At 43.3% G+C, this 21,435-nt stretch overlaps 1 protein-coding gene across 1 annotated transcript in view; it reads right to left on the bottom strand.

The window, feature by feature from the left end:
* The window catches only part of ELP1 (elongator acetyltransferase complex subunit 1), a 189,676-nt gene extending 169,679 nt beyond the window's left edge, over window positions 1–19,997 (bottom strand). The window contains exon 1 of the mRNA XM_069740676.1: window positions 19,932–19,997. The gene's annotated coding sequence lies outside the window, so the exon portion shown is untranslated. The remainder of the gene's footprint in view (window positions 1–19,931) is intronic.
* Window positions 19,998–21,435: the final 1,438 nt, after the last annotated feature.

The following is a 21,435-nucleotide window of genomic DNA, read 5'->3' as shown; positions in this document are numbered from 1 at the left end:
CAGAGATTGGCGTTGCACTCCTGCATCCAAGATGGCTGAGGCTTTCGCATGGTGAGCATAGTGGCAAGTTTGAACCACAGTCATCTTGAATGTGGGAAGAATACATTGGTTATTTACACAGATACAAAGTGTCAGGACTCGCATCACTGCAGCTCTTGTGCACCAGGCGGCAGCTCTTCCCTCTGAGCTATTCAGCTCGCTGGACAGTTCCTTGCCAACCCAGATACTAGTACCTGTGTTGTTTCTGAATGAACACCCTCCTTAAACTTGGCCTTTCACTTCCTTCCTTGGAGATTATTGAGCTCCCAGTCTTTAGTCAAGCTTTCCTTTCAGCTGCTGCTTCATCCAAGATTATACTGCTGCTCCTCTGTACTGACTCCTGGCTATACCTGACGATGTAACCTGCCAGTGCTGCAACTAGTGGCTGCAATACCACTACCCCAACCCAGGTTAGTCCATAACAGAATAATCTTGAGTACAAAATGGAGTCTGTTGCAGCCACCCTGAGGCAACAAGTTGCTGAACTTCAGAATTTGTGTGCAACATACCAAGAAAAATGTTCTACGTTGCAAACACAGGTGTTGGGTCAGCACAAAGAAATTATTAAATTAGAGAGGCAACTCAGGCCCGGAATCAAACGCACTCATTCCACTGCCTGCAAAATCCAGTGGGGATCGTTATCATTACTGTGGATTCCTTAATCCATATTTTCAGGTGGAACCTTCACCATTGACCAGTGACTGCAAAAAGGTTCTGTTCATCACCGAGCTCCTGACTGATGAGGCTCTTGCATGGGCCTCACGTTACATAGAAAATAATTCTGACCTTCTTAACTTCGTTTCCTTCATGACAGCTATGGATCAAGTGTTTGATGACCTACCCTTAACCCCTTACCGGCATCGGACGTACTATACCATCCGATGCCGGCTCCCCTGCTTTGATGCAGGGCTCCGCGGTGAGCCCGCACCAAAGCCGGGACATGTCAGCTGTTTTGAACAGCTGACATGTGCCCGTAATAGGCGCGGGCAGAATCGCGATCTGCCCACACCTATTAACTAGTTAAATGCCGCTGTCAAACGCGGACAGTGGCATTTAACTACCGCTTCCGGCTGGGCGGCCGGAAATGACGTCATCGCCGACCCCCGTCACATGATCGGGGGTCGGCGATGCTTGTATATTGTAACCATAGAGGTCCTTGAGACCTCTATGGTTACTGATTGCCCGTCGCTGTGAGCGCCACCCTGTGGTCGGCGCTCACAGCACACGTGCAATTCTGCTACATAGCAGCGATCAGCAGATCGCTGCTATGTAGCAGAGGCGATCGTGCTGTGCCTGCTTCTAGCCTCCCATGGAGGCTATTGAAGCATGGCAAAAGTTAAAAAAAAAAGTTTAAAAAAATGTGAAAAAAATAAAAAAAACATAAAAGTTTAAATCACCCCCCTTTCGCCCCAATCAAAATAAATCAATAAAAAAAATATCAAATCTACGCATATTTGGTATCGCCGCGCTCAGAATCGCCCGATCTATCAAATAAAAAAAAGTATTAACCTGATCGCTAAACAGTGTAGCGGGAAAAAAACTCGAAATGCCAGAATTACGTTTTTTTGGTCGCCGCGACATTGCATTAAAATGCAATAACGGGTGATCAAAAGAACGTATCTGCACCGAAATGCTATCATTAAAAACGTCATCTCGGCATGCAAAAAATAAGCCCTCAACCGACCCCAGATGATGAAAAATGGAGACGCTACGAGTATCGGAAAATGGCGCAATTTTTTTTTTTTTTTTTAGCAAAGTTTGGAATTTTTTCACACCACTTAGATAAAAAATAACCTAGTCATGTTAGGTGTCTATGAACTCGTACTGACCTGGAGAATCATAATGGCAGGTCAGTTTTAGCATTTAGTGAACCTAGCAAAAAAGCCAAACAAAAAACCAATGTGGGATTGCACTTTTTTTGCAATTTCACCGCACTTGGAATTTTTTTCCCGTTTTCTAGTACACGACATGCTAAAACCAATGATGTCGTTCAAAAGTACAACTCGTCCCGCAAAAAATAAGCCCTCACATGGCCAAATTGACGGAAAAATAAAAAAGTTATGGCTCTGGGAAGGAGGGGAGCGAAAAACGAACACGGGAAAACGAAAAATCCCCCGGTCATGAAGGGGTTAATTCCCGAGTTGTTTGAGAGACGGCGTTCTGCCAAGATATTTACCAAACTCTATCTAAGAGGGATTTATAATCTCATGCAAATTCACCTGGGAGATGACTGGCTTTAGAACTAGATATAGGCATTCTTAACATGTGGTTATGCTTTTCGGCCTTAGCAACGCCCCTGCTACCTTTCAGCACTTCATTAATGAGGTTTTTCAAGATTTCTTGGATTGATTTGTTGCGGTTTATCTCAAAGACAGTCTTATATTTTCAGATTCCTTTGAGAAGCATCGCAGGCTTGTGCAGTTAGTTATGAAACACCTATGGGAGAACCATATCTATATCAAAAGTTTAAAAAAAAAATATGAATTTGAAGAAAACCAGGGCTCAATCTCTGGCATATATCATCTCTCATAAAGTCTGAGCATAGGTCCCAGTAAAATCAGAGCGGTAGTTGACTGGCCTACCCCAAGAAATTCAAAAGACGTCCAGCGCTTTATAGGATTTGCAAATTTCTACAGAAGACTCATTAAAAACTGTTTTCCTGGTCTCCTCAGGCACAAGTGGTGTTTGACAAACTAAAGACTCTTTTTACTTCCGCTCCATTACTAGTCCATCCAAATCCTGAACTGCCATTTGTTGCCTTAGTAGACGCCTCAGACTCGGTCACGGCGAGTTGGAGACAAAAGTAGGCATTACAAAACAATTCAAAAATACATTTCAAAAACCTGACCGGCACATCCAAACATAGACTGAGTGTGAACAGGTGCTGAACCCAGAGTCGCCAACTCGTATATAGTTAAGTAAATAAGGCAGCACACTGCAGCGCTAGAACATACAAACTTGAAAACACGAAATTTGAACTGCATTACTGCACTAAAAATATGAAAAATGAGAGCTTTTAGCGCATAAAAATGGCCAATTTTATGTGTAACTGGTAGCCTCTTTACGGCATCTCTCTTATACCAGGTCCTACTCTTGCCTTACCTCGCTTTTTGAAATGTATTCTCTAGGCTTCTGATCGTGCACTCCGCCTCCTAGCTTCAGGTGTTTTAATTACAGCAGGTCCAATACCCCTCCACAGAGAGAGAGAATTTTAGTCTAAGAAGAGGTTTCACATGTACCCATTCAGATGAAGACGTTTATTCTCAGCGAGGTAAATAGAGATTATTTAGTCTAGAAAAAAGACGACTGAGGGGCGATCTAATAACCATGTATAAGTATATAAGGGGACAATACAAATATCTCGCTGAGGATCTGTTTATACCAAGGAAGGTGACGGGCACAAGGGGGCATTCTTTGCGTCTGGAGGAGAGAAGGTTTTTCCACCAACATAGAAGAGGATTCTTTACTGTTAGGGCAGTGAGAATCTGGAATTGCTTGCCTGAGGAGGTGGTGATGGCGAACTCAGTCGAGGGGTTCAAGAGAGGCCTGGATGTCTTCCTGGAGCAGAACAATATTGTATCATACAATTATTAGGTTCTGTAGAAGGACGTAGATCTGGGTATTTATTATGATGGAATATAGGCTGAACTGGATGGACAAATGTCTTTTTTCGGCCTTACTAACTATGTTACTATGAGGTAAGGCAAGCGTAGGACCTGGTATAAGAGAGATGCCGTAAAGGGGCTACCAGGTACACATAAAATTGGCCATTTTTATGCGCTAAAAGCTCTCATTTTTCATATTTTTAGTGCAGTAATGCAGTTCAAATTTCGTTTTTCAAGTTTGCATGTTTTAGCGCTGCAGTGTGCTGCCTTATTTACTTAAAAGTAGGCATTAGACCGACCCGTAATAGGTTTTCCAGGAGTCCACAATGACAGCACCATCAGGAGGTCGTCCTTCTTAGCCTTGATAAGGACAGGAGCACACAAGAGGTTAAAAGCCCCTCCCTCCACAACCCCGCACTGATTTTTCAAGTAACAAACCAGGACAGATGCAATTCTATTTTATTTAGCTTTCCGTCTATATAAGTTACCGTCACATATTAGGAATTTAAGGGAGGGAATGTAATGGGTGCTGTAATCATGGAATCCTGGAAAACCTATTACCGGTAGCTCTAATGCCTACTTTCCAGGACGTCCCCTCCTGACAGCACCATCAGGAGAATACCAGAGGATACATTCAGGGCGGGACCACAGCTTGGAGGACCTTCCTTCCGAAGGCTATCTTTTGGCCAAATACAATGTCCAATTTATAGTGTCTGCAAAAGGCATTAAGATTTGTTCATGTTGCAGCACTGCAGATTTGGTCCTCCGAGGCCCCTGCGTGCTCTGCCCAAGAGGTCTCAAGGTTCCGTCAGCGGCACATTCTAGATCATTGCAATAATCAGGTAAAGCTCACTCTTAGTTAGACCTGTATACAAAACGATCATTTGCTCCTTCTATCCCCAAATTTGTTAATTTCTAGGGTGCTTAGCGATTTGGCACTCACATGCCTTTGCGGTACATCTATGCCATATTTATTCGTATAGCCTTACCATAATGACGGATAGAAGGGGGTACTTCTATATGTTATTTGTAGCAGTGCTCGCTTTCTTTGTAGCATTCCTTTAAAACTTAAAATAGATGTGTCCTATATTAGCTTTAAATTAAGCAACACCACCATCTTGTGGTTAAGTGATCAATTACAGCGATATTAACCGCTTATGCTTCTTTGCACATTTGATGGCTTGCAATGCACGGCACTTTATTTTATTACGGGTCATTATATTGGTACATGGATTTCCATGGGAATCTAGCTAGTATATATTGAGGACAAAGCTTTTGGATGCTATATAATTAATATGATGTACATTTTGTAGAGTAACCTCTGTTTTTCCAGTTACCTTAGTTCCCGAATTTAAAAAAAAATTTGGACTGAATTAATAAAAATGTGTTTTTTTATAAAAAATCTTTGGCCACTTCACATACTTCCCTTGGGTACAAAAAATGAATTGAAGGGATGTACAAAAAATAAGGTGGTTTATCTGCCCAAGATGTGGCTACTGCTCTCGTGGAATGGGCTCGGATATTGACTGGAGGAGACCTCCCTTCTGATGTGTAGGTCAGGCTGATCACTAATCTAACCCATCATACCAACGTCGCTTTTGACATCTTTTTCCCCTTATTTTTCCCTCAAAACTGTATGAGCAGACTGGGATCTATTTTCCAGTCCTCTGTGGGTTCCTAGTACTGGAGGACTACTCTTCTGACATCTAGGGAATGAAAAGACCATTTCTAGCTATTTTCATGGTCTTGGCAGAAGGAAGGCAAGACGACCTCTTGACTCATATGAAAGGACGTTACTAATTTTGCCAAGATCACAGGGTTTAATCTAAGAACAATGCATTCATCTACGATCCTTAAGAATGGGCTTTTTATGAAAAACGCCTGTATTTCCGCAATCCGCCTGGCTGTTATAGCAACCAGGAATGCAGTTTTAACCCCTTTACCCCAAGGGTGGTTTGCACGTCAATGACCAGGCCAATTTTTACAATTCTGACCACTGTCCCTTTATGAGGTTATAACTCTGGAACACTTCAACGGATCTTGGTGATTCTGACATTGTTTTCTCGTGACATATTGTACTTCATGATAGTGGTAAAATTTCTTTGATAGTACCTGCGTTTATTTGTGAAAAAAATGGAAATTTGGTGAAAATTTTGAAAATTTTGCAATTTTCAAACTTTGAATTTTTATGCAATTAAAATCACAGAGATATGTCACACAAAATACTTAATAAGTAACATTTCCCACATGTCTACTTTACATCAGCATAATTTTGGAACCAAAATTTTTTTTTGTTAGGGAGTTATAAGGGTTAAAAGTTGACCAGCAATTTCTCATTTTTACAACACCATTTTTTTTTTAGGGACCACATCTCATTTGAAGTCATTTTGAGGGGTCTATATGATAGAAAATACCCAAGTGTGACACCATTCTAAGAACTGCACCCCTCAAGGTTCTCAAAACCACATTCAAGAAGTTTATTAACCCTTCAGGTGTTTCATAGGAATTTTTGGAAATAAATAAAAATGAACATTTAACTTTTTTTCACAAAAAATTTACTTCAGCTCCAATTTGTTTTATTTTACCAAGGGTAACAGGAGAAAATGGACCCCAAAAATTGTTGTACAATTTGTCCTGAGTACTCCGATACCCCATATGTGGGGTTAAACCACTGTTTGGGTGCATGACAGAGCTTGGAAGCGAAGGAGGGCAATTTGACTTTTCAATGCAAAATTGACAGGAATTGAGATGGGACTCCATGTTGCGTTTGGAGAGCCACTGATGTGCCTAAACATTGAAACCCCCCACAAGTGACACCATTTTGGAAAGTAGACCCCCTAAGGAACTTATCTGGATGTGTGGTGAGCACTTTGACCCACCAAGGGCTTCACAGAAGTTTATAATGCAGAGCCATAAAAATAAAACAATTTTTTTCCCACAAAAATTATTTTTTAGCCCCCAGTTTTGTATTTTCCCTAGGGTAACAGGAGAAATTGGACCCCAAAAGTTGTTGTCCAATTTGTCCTGAGTACGCTGATACCCCATATGTTGGGGTAAACCCGTTTGAGCACACGGGAGAGCTCGGAAGGGAAGGAGCACGGTTTTACTTTTTCAACGCAGAATTGGCTGGAATTGAGATCGGACGCCATGTCGTGTTTGGAGAGCCCCTGATGTGCCTAAACAGTGGAAACCCCCCAATTATAACTGAAACCCTAATCCAAACACACCCCTAACCCTAATTCCAACGGTAACCCTAACCACACCTCTAACCCTGACACACCCCTAACCCTAATCCCAACCCTATTCCCAACTGTAAATGTAATCTAAACCCTAACTGTAACTTTAGCCCCAACCCAAACTGTAGCCCCAACCCTAGCCTTAATCCTAGCCCTAACTCTAACCCTAGCCCTAATGGGAAAATGGAAATAAATACATTTTTTTAATTTTTCCCTAACTAAGGGGGTGATGAAGGGGGGTTTGATTTACTTTTATAGCGGGTTTTTTAGCGGATTTTTATGATTGGCAGCCGTCACACACTGAAAGACGCTTTTTATTGCAAAAAATATTTTTTGCGTTACCACATTTTGAGAGCTATAATTTTTCCATATTTTGGTCCACAGAGTCATGTGAGGTCTTGTTTTTTGCGGGACGAGTTGACGTTTTTATTGGTAACATTTTCGGGCACGTGACATTTTTTGATCGCTTTTTATTCCGATTTTTGTGAGCAAGAATGACCAAAAACCAGCTATTCATGGATTTCTTTTGGGGGAGGCGTTTATACCGTTCCGCGTTTGGTAAAATTGATAAAGGAGTTTTATTCTTCGGTTCAGTACGATTACAGCGACACCTCATTTATATAATTTTTTTATGTTTTGGCGCTTTTATACGATAAAAACTATTTTACAGAAAAAATAATTATGTTTGCATCGCTTTATTCTCAGGACTATAACTTTTTTATTTTTTTGCTGATGATGCTGTATGGCGGTTCATTTTTTGCGGGACAAGATGACGTTTTCAGCGGTACCATGGTTATTTATATCTGTCCTTTTGATCGCGTGTTATTCCACTTTTTGTTCGGCGGTATGATAATAAAGCGTTGTTTTTTGCCTCGTTTTTTTTTTTTTTTTTTCCTTACGGTGTTTACTGAAGGGGTTAACTAGTGGGCCAGTTTTATAGGTCGGGTCGTTACGGACGCGGCGATACTAAATATGTGCACTTTTATTGGTTTTTTTTTTATTTAGATGAAGAAATGTATTTATGGGAATAATATATATTTTTTTTTTTCATTATTTAGGAATATTTTTTTAAATTTTTTTTTTTACACATTTGGAAATTTTTTTAAAACTTTTTTACTTTGTCCCATGGGGGGACATCACAGATCAGTGATCTGACATGCAGCGCTGCAGGCTTCACAGTGCCAGCTCTGAGCAGGCTCTGTGAAGCCACCTCCCTCCCTGCAGGACCCGGATCCGCGGCCATCTTGGATCCGGGCCTGGAGCAGGGAGGGAAGGAGGTAAGACCCTCGCAGCAACGCGATCACATTGCGTTGCTGCGGGGGGCTCAGGGAAGCCCGCAGGGAGCCCCCTCCCTGCGCGGTGCTTCCCTGCACCGCCGGCACATCGCGATCATCTTTGATCGCGGTGTGCCGGGGGTTAATGTGCCGAGGGCGGTCCGTGACCGCTCCTGGCACATAGTGCCGGATGTCAGCTGCGATAAGCAGCTGACACCCGGCCGCGATCGGCGGCGCTCCCCCCGTGAGCGCTGCCGATCGCTATGACGTACTATCCCGTCCAGGGTCAGATAGGCCCAGGGCACCTCGACGGGATAGTACGTCTAAGGTCACAGAGGGGTTAAGGGAGAGAGATTTTATACCCGAATCCTCAAGTGGTTCATATGGTGATCTGAATAATCCATTTAAACCCGTGTGGAAAACCCAAGGTGGGACATAGGCTCTAACCGTGGATCAAATTCTGCCTGTGGCCTTCACGAATTGTTCATTGCATGGATGTCCTGCTGGTGGATAGGCCATAAAAACACTCAGAGGTGATATCTGCACTTTCAGAGTGCTGGGTCTTAAGCTGCCGTCACACTATCAGTATTTGGTCAGTATTTCACATCAGTATTTGTAAGCCAAAACCAGGAGTGGGTGATAAATGCAGAAGTGGTGCATATGTTTCTATTATACTTTCCCTCTAATTGTTCCACTCCTGGTTTTGGCTTACAAATACTGATGTAAAATACTGACCAAATACTGCTAGTGTGACGGCAGCCTTAAGGTACCGTCACACTAAGCGACGCTGCAGCGATACCGACAACGATCCGGATCGCTGCAGCGTCGCTGTTTGGTCGCTGGAGAGCTGTCACACAGACAGCTCTCCAGCGACCAACGATCCCGAGGTCCCCGGTAACCAGGGTAAACATCGGGTTACTAAGCACAGGGCCGCGCTTAGTAACCCGATGTTTACCCTGGTTACCATCCTAAAAAGTAAAAAAACAAACGCTACTTACTTACCTACCGCTGTCTGTCCTCGGCGCTCTGCTTCTCTGGTCTGGCTGTGAGCGCCGGGCAGCCGGAAAGCAGAGCGGTGACGTCACCGCTCTGCTTTCCGGCCGCTGTGCTCACAGCCAGACCAGAGAAGCAGAGCGCCGAGGACAGACAGCGGTAGGTAAGTATGTAGCGGTTGTTTTTTTTACTTTAACGATGGTAACCAGGGTAAACATCGGGTTACTAAGCGCGGCCCTGTGCTTAGTTACCCGATGTTTACCCTGGTTACCAGCGAAGACATCGCTGAATCGGTGTCACACACGCCGATTCAGCGATGTCTACGGGGAGTCCAGCGACCAAATAAAGTTCTGGACTTTCTTCCCCGACCAGCGACATCACAGCAGGGGCCTGATCGCTGCTGCTTGTCACACTGGACGATATCGCTAGCGAGGACGCTGCAACGTCACAGATCGCTAGCGATATCGTCTAGTGTGACGGTACCTTTAGGCTTTTCTCAAACCCAGGTTGGAGGAATTTTATGATTTTGGAAATATCACGCTTAGATAATACCATTGTCGCCATGGGACATTGCGCACAAAATGTTCTCCATATTTTAGTATATCGCTGATGTTACCGGTTTTCTACTTTTTTGTATTGTTGTTATGACAGAGTCCGAGAGACCTCTAGACCTCAAGATCTGCAGCTCAGGATCCAGAAAGTCAACTGTAGGAGCTTCACATTGGGATGGTGTATTGGCCCCTGAACCAGTAGATTGTGCCTCTCTGTAAGGATGTTGAGATCTTCTATGATCATCCTTCTTAGTACAAGAAACCAGCTCCTGGGTCAAAACGGTAATATTATGATCACCTTGGCTTACTCTTCCTGTATCTTCCTCAGCACCGCTGGGATTAGAGGAAATGGGGAAAACCATACGCCAGGTCCATGTTCCATTTTTGAGATAAGATGTCTACTCCTGTCGGCCAGTCTCCCTGATTGTTTTCACTCACTTTCTTTGCATCTGAATTTTTTCTTGTAGCGAACAGGTCCACCTGGGGGGAACCCCATCGGCATATTATGTGACTGAATTCTTCCCAATTCAGCCCCCATTCTGACTGTTGGACTGTTTTCGTCTGAGAAAGTCCGCTACCAAATTCTGAGGCCCCTTCAGATGTACTGTGGTCACTGATCGCATGGTTTCTTCTGCCCAAAAGAAGATCTTCTGTGCTACCGTCTGCAAAAGGTCGTGTCTTAATCCCCCTTGATGTTTGAGGAAGGCCACTGTAGTAATATTGTCTGACAGGATCCGGATGCATTTGTTCTTTAGACTTGGCCCACATCGCTTTAGCATTTCCCAGACAGCTAGAAGCTCTCGGAGGTTGGATGATCTGGGGGGATATGATCGCCAGGTACCCTGCATGCACCGATCCCGCATCTGGGCCCTCCAGCCACTGCTATTGTGTCTGTGGTGACCAATATAAGACTGGGACGGTTTCCACATAATCCCCCTCTTCAGGATGGCTATGAAAGTCCACCAGGCTAACAAATTTTTTGCTATTGCTGACAGTCTTAACTTCTTGTCTAGCCCATCTGCCTTCTGTTCCAGATTGTCAGGACCTGATGTTGCAGTTGCCTTGAGTGGAATTGACACCACCGCACCCCTGGACTAAAAGCCATCATCAGTCCCAGAATCCTCATAGCCTCTCTGATGGACACCTGTGATCTCTTTCTGAAGGCTATAACTTTGTTCCCGAGTTCTTCCAGTTTCTTTTCTGGCAGGAAGAACATCTTGTGTTGGAAGTCCAAGAGAATTCCTAGGAAACCTTCCATCTTCCTTGCACCAGATTTGATTTTCTCCAGCTTATGATCCACCCCAAGTTGTTTATCACCAAGATGGTTGATATTAAACTGGTCATCAGTTGCTAGGGGGACTCCGCCATCAACAGGAAGTTGTCCAGATAATGTACAATATTCCTTGCTCCCTGAGTAAGGCCATAATTTCTTCCACCAGCTTGGTGAAAATGCAAGGCGCTGAAGAAAGACAAAATGGGAGGCATTTGAATTGGCAATGTTGCATTTTGCAATCCTCTACCAACTCAAATCTTAGATACCGCTGCCTGAGGATGAAAAGGCACTTGATAATACACTTCTTTAAGATCTAAATGTACAGATTACCATATTTCCCTTGATCAATGGAGTCGTAGATCTTATAGAATCCATCTTTAATTTTTTGTAGGGTACCCATCTGTTTAGGGACTTCAGATTTATTGTGGTGCGATAGTCTCCCCTGGGTTTCTTTATTGAGAACAGGCTCAAATAGTAACAGAGACCCCATTCTGACTCCGGCACTGGAACCACTGCTCCTGAATCCATCAACTTCTTTACGTCTGCCAGTAGCCTTCCTCCGAACTGGGGAGACTGAGTAGTTGTCAGATGGAATCTTCCCTGGGGTATCGGCACAAATTGTATTTTGTATCCCTCTGCTACCGTATGCAATATCCATGGGTTCTTGAATACCTCTGTCCATGCCTGAAGAAAGTTTTGGATTCCACACACACACACACACACACACACACACACACACTTTCCTGACGTCATTGCTTACACAAACTACTTGCTGAACCGAAAAAGGTACTTCTTCCTTTACTGCCCTTCGGGTAGCTCCATTTGCTGGTCTTCCCTTTCCCGTCCGGTTTCTGATGGGAATAAGGTTTCCGAAGGACAAAACTCTTTGAGGTTTCTCTTCCGAAAACCCCTTTTTTTTCATCAGACACCATTTCCATCATGTGGTCCAGTACAGGACCAAACAGTCGAAGGCCAGAAAAGGAGTGACAATCCCCTGACCACGTTTTCAGCCATATTGTGTGACGCAAATCACTTCTCATGGCCAAGCCGTGAGTCAGGGTGGTCAAGGAGTCCAAGGTCAGAAGGCAGGAGGGTACGTCATGAACAGAAGGAAGAGACAAAAGCGTAGTCAAGTAACGTTCCGAGGTCAGAGTACCGGGAGGATAACGGATCAATGCTAAAAGGGTTAAACAGGTGAATGGTAAGAACAAAGTCCAAGGTCAGGCAACAGATCAAGCAAACAGAACTCAAGACACAGGAGAGCTCTAAGCACAAACCTCACAAGATAAATGTACAGTACACACCAAAAGTTTGGACACAACACCTCATTTAAAGATTTTTCTGCATTTTCATGACTATGAAAATTGTAAATTCCCACTGAAAGCATCAAAACTATGAAATAACACATGTGGAATTATATGCTTAACAAAAAAGTGTGAAACAACTGAAAATATGTCTTATATTCTAGGTTCTTCAAAGTAGCCACCTTTTGCTTTGATGACTGCTTTGCACACTCTTGGCATTCTCTTGATGAGCTTCAAGAGGTAGTTACCAGAAATGGTCTTCCAACAATCTTGATGGAGTTCCCAGAGATGCTTAGCACTTGTTGGCCCTTTTGCCTTCACTCTGCGGTCCAGCTCACCCCAAACCATCTTGATTGGGTTCAGGTAAGGTGACTGTGGAGGCCAGGTCATCTGGCGTAGCATCCCATCACTCTCCTTCTTGGTCAAATAGCCTTTACACAGCCTGGAGGTGTGTTTGGGGTTATTGTCCTGTTGAAAAATAAATGATGGTCCAACTAAACGCAAACTGGATGGAATAGCATGCCGCTGCAAGATGCTGTGGTAGCCATGATGGTTCAGTATGCCTTCAATTTTGAATAAATCTCCAACAGTGTCACCAGCAAAGCACCCCCACACAATCACACCTCCTCCTCCATGCTTCACGGTGGGAACCAGGCATGTAGACTCCATCAGTTCACCTTTTCTGCGTCGCACAAAGACACGGTGGTTGGAATCAAAGATCTCAAATTTGGACTCATCAGACCAAAGCACAGATTTCCACTGGTCTAATGTCCATTCCTTGTGTTCTTTAGCCCAAACTAGTCTCTTCTGCTTTTTGCTTGTCCTTAGCAGCTATTTTACTATGAAGGCCTGCTGCACAAAGTCTCCTCTTAACAGTTGTTGTAGAGATGTGTCTGCTGCTAGAACTCTCTGTGACATTGACCTGGTCTCTAATCTGAGCTGCTGCTAACCTGCGATTTCGGAGGTTGGTGACTCGGATAAACTTATCCTCAGAAGCAGAGGTGACTCTTGGTCATCCTTTCCTGGGGCGGTCCTCATGCAAGACCGTTTCTTTGCAGCGCTTGATGGTTTTTGCAACTGCACTTGGGGACACTTAAAGTTTTCCCAATTTTTTGGACTGACTGACCTTCATTTTTTAAAGTAATGATGGCCACTCGTTTTTCTTTACTTAGAATTTGTATTATGGCAAGAAAAAAACAGCTAACAGTCTATTCAGTAGGACTATCAGCTGTGTATCCACCAGACTCAGGGTCAGTGTAATTTGATAACTCCTCCCCATCTGAACTGGACACCATTTCCCATAGTGGTCTTTTTTTGCATGGGAGCCATGCGGGAGGATTATGGAGTAACTAACTCCGTGACAGGATTCTCAACCTCCTCTCTTATTATGATCCTTATATCGGTCATAAATAAGGTGTGTTCATCTTTAATCACCTTGGCAATACACTCAGGGCATAACTGTTTCCCATATGTGTCCGGCAGTTTAGTATTACACATGGCACATTTTTTCCCTTTCTTTTTAGTTGCGGAGGGCGTTATGGACCATTTAGGGACTTTCTTGTCCTATAAAGGAACAAGGGAACGTACTATGAATTATACCGTAGATGACAGACAGTGTGACAGTGCGAGACCCAAACTTCCAGAAACTCACTTGTACCAGGGTTTCAGCAGGGGTATCAGGCCGGCTAGCGGTTTGACCTTCCATAGCTGACTGACTAGATGAACTGGAACCTCAGATACCCCTTGCCAATACTTTAAATAGTATTGTCTCACCTGTCTTCCATCTGAATCGTCAAAAGGCGGTTCCCTTTAAAATTAAGATTCTGCACCTTTTTTTTTTTTCCAATCACCTGGAAGTGAGTTGCACGGTGGAATGCACGACGGGTGCTAGAGGCCTGCACGTCATCCCTCTGTAATCGGAAGTGCCTCCGAATCTTCAGGGAGTAACGGAGCCATGTGTAGGGATGGGCAGTGGGAGCCGAGAGCCCCCCTGGAGAAGCGGCTCACTCCAGTAGCCACCACGCAACTGGACAGGCTGAGGAACCCCTTGTTCGGCAGGGGGTCAGCCTCCAGACCTCCTGCAGGATGAAGGGGAGAGATGACGAGGACCCCGATCCAATCCTCCTGCGTCCGGCATCAAAAGCTCCAGCCCGCTGGAAGATGTCAGGTAAACATCTTCTGCGTCTGTCCCTGATAGGAACAGGAAAAACACTGAGGGGTGGTGGATGGAGGGGCCTTTTAACCTCTTGTGTGTTCCTGTTCCTACCAAGGATAAGAAGGACAACTGTTGTGAATTCTGTTGTTAAGCTCCCTCCTGTGGTCATGAATGGTACTTCGGCTGGTTCTGTCCATGGGCTTCCTCTGGTGGTTGTGAGTGGGCTGCGGCTTCTGAGGTTCCTTCCACAGGTGACGAGGTTAATTCGTTAGCTGGCTGCTCTATTTAACTCCACCTAGCTCCATGCCACCTGTCAATGTTCCAGTATTGGTCTAGTTCGCTCCTGGATCGTTCTTGTGACCTGTCTTCCCAGCAGAAACTAAGTTCCTGCTTGTTTTTCTCTGTTTGCTATTTTTTCTGTCCAGCTTGCTATTTTGATTTTTGTCTTGCTTGCTGGAAGCTCTGGGACGCAGAGGGAGCGCCCTCTTTTGCGCCCTCTGCGTGGTCTTTTTGTAGTTTTTTGTGCTAACCGCAAAGTTACCTTTCCTATCCTCTGTCTGTTCAGTAAGTCGGGCCTCACTTTGCTAAATCTATTTCATCTCTGTGTTTGTAATTTTCATCTTAACTCACAGTCATTATATGTGGGGGGCTGCCTTTTCCTTTGGGGAATTTCTCTGAGGCAAGGTAGGCTTTATTTTTCTATCTCTAGGGCTAGCTAGTTCCTTAGGCTGTGACGAGTTGCATAGGGAGCGTTAGGAGCAATCCACGGCTATTTCTAGTGTGTGTGATAGGATTAGGGATTGCGGTCAGCAGAGTTCCCACGTCTCAGAGCTTGTCTGTATTATTAGTAACTATCAGGTCATTCCGTGTGCTCTTAACCACCAGGTCATAACAGACAACATCCTGATGGTGCTGTCAGGAGAGACGTCCTGGAAATGCAGTTTTATTCATGTCCATTCCTTTCTCATACCATGTTACCTGAAGAAAGAACTAGGACATTGGAAAAAAAGAACTATTAGTTATTAGGGTATGTGCAGACGATCCGGAACCGGCTGCGCTTTGGATGCAAAACAAGTTCGCTCAGTCCAAAATGCTGCCGTCTATTGAATGTAGGTGAATCCACATGTTATATAAATATTATCATCATCATCATCATCATCAACAACGTGTTCACTAAACCATGAGGATTCATAAGTGTCCAATACTTTCTAAGGGTGAAAAACTCTTGCGGAGATGCGCGTCTTGTAAGAGAAATTGACATGCTGAAGTCTGGATGTCGGCCTCCACAGGTGAGCCACGGGCGTCTCTGGACGCATAGTGCGCATAGGATTTCTTGAAATCCCATCCACTATGCTGTAACAGCTGGACATTGCGGGTTGGACACCGCACCAGTACGCAGCATCCAACCGGCAGCATTTACTGATCGTGTGCACATACCCTTAAAGTCGCCTTCTCAGAATTGAGACATCTTTTGGAAGGGGCCAATCATCCAGTGAGTGTCCTTACTGACCACAAAAATGTTAACTTCTAAGCTGTACAGATGAATTCATCTACAAGTCAACCACATTGGGCCTTATTTTGCTCCATTTTTAATTTTATGATTTCTTATCAGCCTGGTTAAAGAAACGGCAAGGCTGATGCTCTGCCCAGGATATTTACTGAACATCAGGAGAGGACCAGCACTGACTGTACCATCATACATCCCAAAATGCTTTGGGGAATACTGGACACCAAAGAATTTTTTTACGCAGATTAAAGATGAATACCAAACTGACTTTTTTCTTTACCATCCTTCTAAAGACGTTGATCTTTCTGAATGCAGAACCACCAAATATATGTCCCCAAATCTGTTCGACTTGAAGTCCTCAAACCTGTCCATGATTCTAAACTTTTAGGACACCCTGAAGTCATGAAAATGCAAGAACTACTGTTACGTTCTTTTCGGTGGCCAAATTGTAGGACGGATGTGAGAAAATACAGGCGCATCTCACAAAATTAGAATATCATCAAAAAGTTAAATTTATTTCAGGTCTTCAATACAAAAAGTGAAACTCATTATATAGAGTCATTACAAACAGACTGATGTATTTCAAGTGTTTATTTCTGTTAATGTTGATTATTGTGGCTTCCAGCCAATGAAAACCCAAAAGTGATTATCTCTCTAAATTGGAATACTTTATAACACCAGCTTGAAAAAATGATTTTAACTTCCAAAATGTTGGCGTACTGAAACGTATGTTCATTAAGTTGACTGAATACTTGGTCGGGGCTCCTTTTTCATCAATTACTGCATCCCTGCAGTAGCATGCAGGGCGTGGCATGGAGGCGACCAACCTGTGGCACTGCTGAGGTGTTATGGAAGTCCAGGTTGCTTTGATAGCAGCCTTCAGCTCATCTGCATTGCTGGCTCTGGGGTCTCATCTTCCTCTTGACAATTCCCCATAGATTCTCTATGGGGTTAAAGTCAGACGAGTTTGCTGGCCAATCAAGCACAGTGATACTGTGGTTTTTAAACCAGGTACAGGTACTTTTGGTAGTGTGGACAGGTACCAAGCCCTGCTTGAGAATTACATTTCCATCTCCAGAAAGCTTGTCGGCAGAGGTAATCATGAAGTGCTCTAAAATTTCCTAGTAGACAGCTGCGCTGACTTTGGTCTTGATAAAACACAGTGGACCTACACCAGCAGATGACATGGCTCTCGAAACCACCATTGATTGTGGATACTTCACACTAGACCTTGGAAATCAAGGTCCCAGAGTCTGGAGGAAGAGTGGAGAGACAGACAATCCAAGCTGCTTGAGGTCTAGTGTGAAGTTTCCACAATCAGTGATGGTTTGGGGAGCCATGTCATCTGCTGGTATAGGTCCACTGTGTTTTATCAAGACCAAAGTCAGTGCAGTCGTCTACCAGGAAATTTTAGAGCACTTCATGCTTCCCTCCGCAGACAAGCTTTTTGGAGATGGAAATTTCATTCTCCAGAAGGGCTTGGCATCTATCCACACTGTCAAAAGTACCAATACCTGGTTTAAAAACAACAGTATTACTGTGCTTGATTGGCCAGCAAACTCGCCTGACCTTAACCCCATAGAGAATCTATGGGGTATTGTCAAGAGGAAGATGAGAGACACCAGACCCAACAATGCAGACGAGCTGAAGGCTGCTATCAAAGCAACCTGGACTTACATAACACCTCAGCAGTGCCACAGGTTGATCGTCTCCATGCCACGCCACATTGATGCAGTAATTGAAGCAAAAGGAGCCCCGACCAAGTATTGAGTGCATTTACTGAAAATACATTTCAGTAGGCCAACATTTCAAATGTTAAAATCATTTTTCAAGCAGGTGTTATAAAGTATTCTAATTTACTGAGACAATTACTTTAGGGTTTTTCATTGGCTGTAAGCCATAATCATCAACAATAACAGAAATAAACACTTGAAAAACATCACGGTTTATAATGACTCTATATATCAGTTTCACATTTTGTATTGAAGAACGGAAATAAATTAACTTCTTGATTATATTCTAATTTTGTGAGATGCACCTGTATGTCTCCTCCAGTTAAACATGTGCACAGAACAAGACACTACAACCTTCTCCTCTAGGACTTCAACCTCTTCCAGTTCCATCCAGGCTTTGAGGATCAATCTAATTGAATTTTATCATGGATCTACCTCCCTCTGTTATTCTTAGTGTGTTGGATTGGCTCACAAAGAGGACCCATTTTATTTCCACTAAAGGGATTCCTATTGCTGAAAAAAGTGCAGATTTAATGGTAAAATAGATATTTAGGTTGCATGGAATTCCTGACCATGTAATTTCTGATAGAGGTCTTCAGTTTACATCATGATTTTAGAAAAGCAGACCCACTATATGACATGGGTCATTTACATGGATACAGACCGTGGTAACACTGACCCCCTATATAACATGGGTCATTTACATGGATACAGACCGTGGTAACACTGACCCCCTATATGACATGGGTCATTTACATGGATACAGACCGTGGTAACACTGACCCCCTATATGACATGGGTCATTTACATGGATACAGACCGTGGTAACACTGACCCTTTATATAACATGGGTCACTTACATGGATACAGACCGTGGTAACACTGACCCCCTATATGACATGGGTCATTTACATGGATACAGACCGTGGTAACACTGACCCCCTATATGACATGGGTCATTTACATGGATACAGACCGTGGTAACACTGACCCTTTATATAACATGGGTCACTTACATGGATACAGACCGTGGTAACACTGACCCACTATATGACATGGGTCATTTACATGGATACAGACCGTGGTAACACTGACCCCCTATATGACATGGGTCATTTACATGGATACAGACCGTGGTAACACTGACCCCCTATATAACATGGGTCATTTACATGGATACAGACCGTGGTAACACTGACCCCCTATATGACATGGGTCATTTACATGGATACAGACCGTGGTAACACTGACCCCCTATATGACATGGGTCATTTACATGGATACAGACCGTGGTAACACTGACCCTTTATATAACATGGGTCACTTACATGGATACAGACCGTGGTAACACTGACCCACTATATGACATGGGTCATTTACATGGATACAGACTGGTAACACTGACCCCCTATATGACATGGGTCATTTACATGGATACAGACCATAGTAACACTGACCCCCTATATGACATGGGTCATTTACATGGATACAGACCATGGTAACACTGACCCCCTATATGACATGGGTCATTTACATGGATACAGACTGGTAACACTGACCCCCTATATGACATGGGTCATTTACATGGATACAGACCATGGTAACACTGACCCCCTATATGACATGGGTCATTTACATGGATACAGACCATGGTAACACTGACCCCCTATATAACATGGGTCATTTACATGGATACAGACTGTGGTAACACTGACCCCTTATATAACATGGGTTATTTACATGGATACAGACCATGGTAACACTGACCCCCTATATAACATGGGTCATTTACATGGATACAGACTGTGGTAACACTGACCCCTTATATAACATGGGTTATTTACATGGATACAGACTGTGGTAACACTGACCCCCTATATAACATGGGTCATTTACATGGATACAGACCATAGTAACACTGACCCTTTATATAACATGGGTCATTTACATGGATACAGACTGTGGTAACAGTGACCCCCTATATGACATGGGTCATTTACATGGATACAGACTGTGGTAACACTGACCCCCTATATAACATGGGTCATTTACATGGATACAGACTGTGGTAACACTGACCCCCTATATGACATGGGTCATTTACATGGATACAGACTGTGGTAACACTGACCCCCTATATAACATGGGTCATTTACATGGATACAGACTGTGGTAACACTGACCCCCTATATGACATGGGTCATTTACATGGATACAGACCATGGTAACAATAATCTCCTGGCGCAGCAGCTGTACTATACCTGTCCACCGTCCACGTTTCTCGTATATACCACACTGACAGTAGCGCTGGACTCAACAATAAAGCGTCAGAGCAAAGCTTTCACATGGCTTTTGTCCTCGACTTCGTAGCTGTAAATATAGTGCGGTAGACATCTTTCCGGATACTAATCCTCCTAGACTGCATTATAAATAACATTACCAAAATGGCGCCGGCGCTAGAGACAGAGAAGAGTCAGCTGTTGTGCCTCTAGTGATCACAGAGGAACTTTCAATGCTGGGTACTGCCCGCAGAGCCGCGGTGGCTTCTGGGGGATTGTTGCAGGAGGTTTGCCTGCAGCTTCTTCTTTTGTTTGTATTTGTTTTGTTGTTCTTCTTTGTGTTATGTCCAATAAACGCCTTCATCCTACATTGTAAAGGTCTATATCCTTCTAATATAAAATCTGTGTGTTCTCATTCCTGACTGTTTTCAAGATTTCTGCATACTGTAATGAATGGTACTATTTTCATTACTTCCTGAATTTTAAAGGGGTTGTCCAATCTCAGAAGTCTCTGTGCTCACTCTATGTGACTGAAGCCTTAGTAATTGGTGTGCACACTGTCAGGATTCCCTTATATTCAGTGTGCGGGTTGGTGATCCTATATGGACTAGATGCCTGCACTTCTATTAATTTATCTTATTGAGAGAAGACAGGTTAGACTAGTGAATAAGTGACCACTCACCGGCCTGGGGAATACAGGAGCGTCATCAAAGTGCGCACCTCACACACTGTTATGATTCACACAGAGTTACTGCAGATTTTTCTCCTAGATAATTCCTTTATTACTTGCTCTCATAATGTGCAGATATATATATATATACAGTACAGACCAAAAGTTTGGACACACCTCATTTAACCCCTTCATGACCCAGCCTATTTTGACCTTAAAGACCTTGCAATTCTGACCAGTGTCCCTTTATGAGGTAATAACTCGGGAACGCTTCAACGGATCCTAGCGGTTCTGAGATTTTTTTTTCGAGACATATTGGGCTTCATGTTAGTGGTAAATTTAGGTCAATAAATTCTGCGTCTATTTGTGATAAAAACGGAAATTTGGCGAAAATTTTGAAAATTTCGCAATTTTCACATTTTTAATTTTTATTCTGTTAAACCAGAGAGTTATGTGACACAAAATAGTTAATAAATAACATTTCCCACACGTCTACTTTACATCAGCACAATTTTGGAAACAACATTTTTTTTTTGCTAGGAAGTTATAAGGGTTAAAATTTGACCAGCGATTTCTCATTTTTACAACGAAATTTACAAAACCATTTTTTTTATGGACCACCTCACATTTGAAGTCACTTTATGGCTGAAAATACCCAAAAGTGACACCATTCTAAAAACTGCACCCCTCAAGGTGCTCAAAACCACATTCAAAAAGTTTATTAACCCTTCAGGTGCTTCACAGCAGCAGAAGCAACATGGAAGGAAAAAATGAACATTTAACTTTTTAGTCACAAAAATGATCTTTTAGCAACAT

The sequence above is a fragment of the Ranitomeya imitator genome, chromosome 1 (assembly GCF_032444005.1).
Source record: "Ranitomeya imitator isolate aRanImi1 chromosome 1, aRanImi1.pri, whole genome shotgun sequence".
Taxonomy (NCBI): domain Eukaryota; kingdom Metazoa; phylum Chordata; class Amphibia; order Anura; family Dendrobatidae; genus Ranitomeya; species Ranitomeya imitator.
The sequence above is the reverse complement of the archived record's forward strand: the minus strand, read 5'-3'. Positions and strand labels throughout refer to the sequence as shown.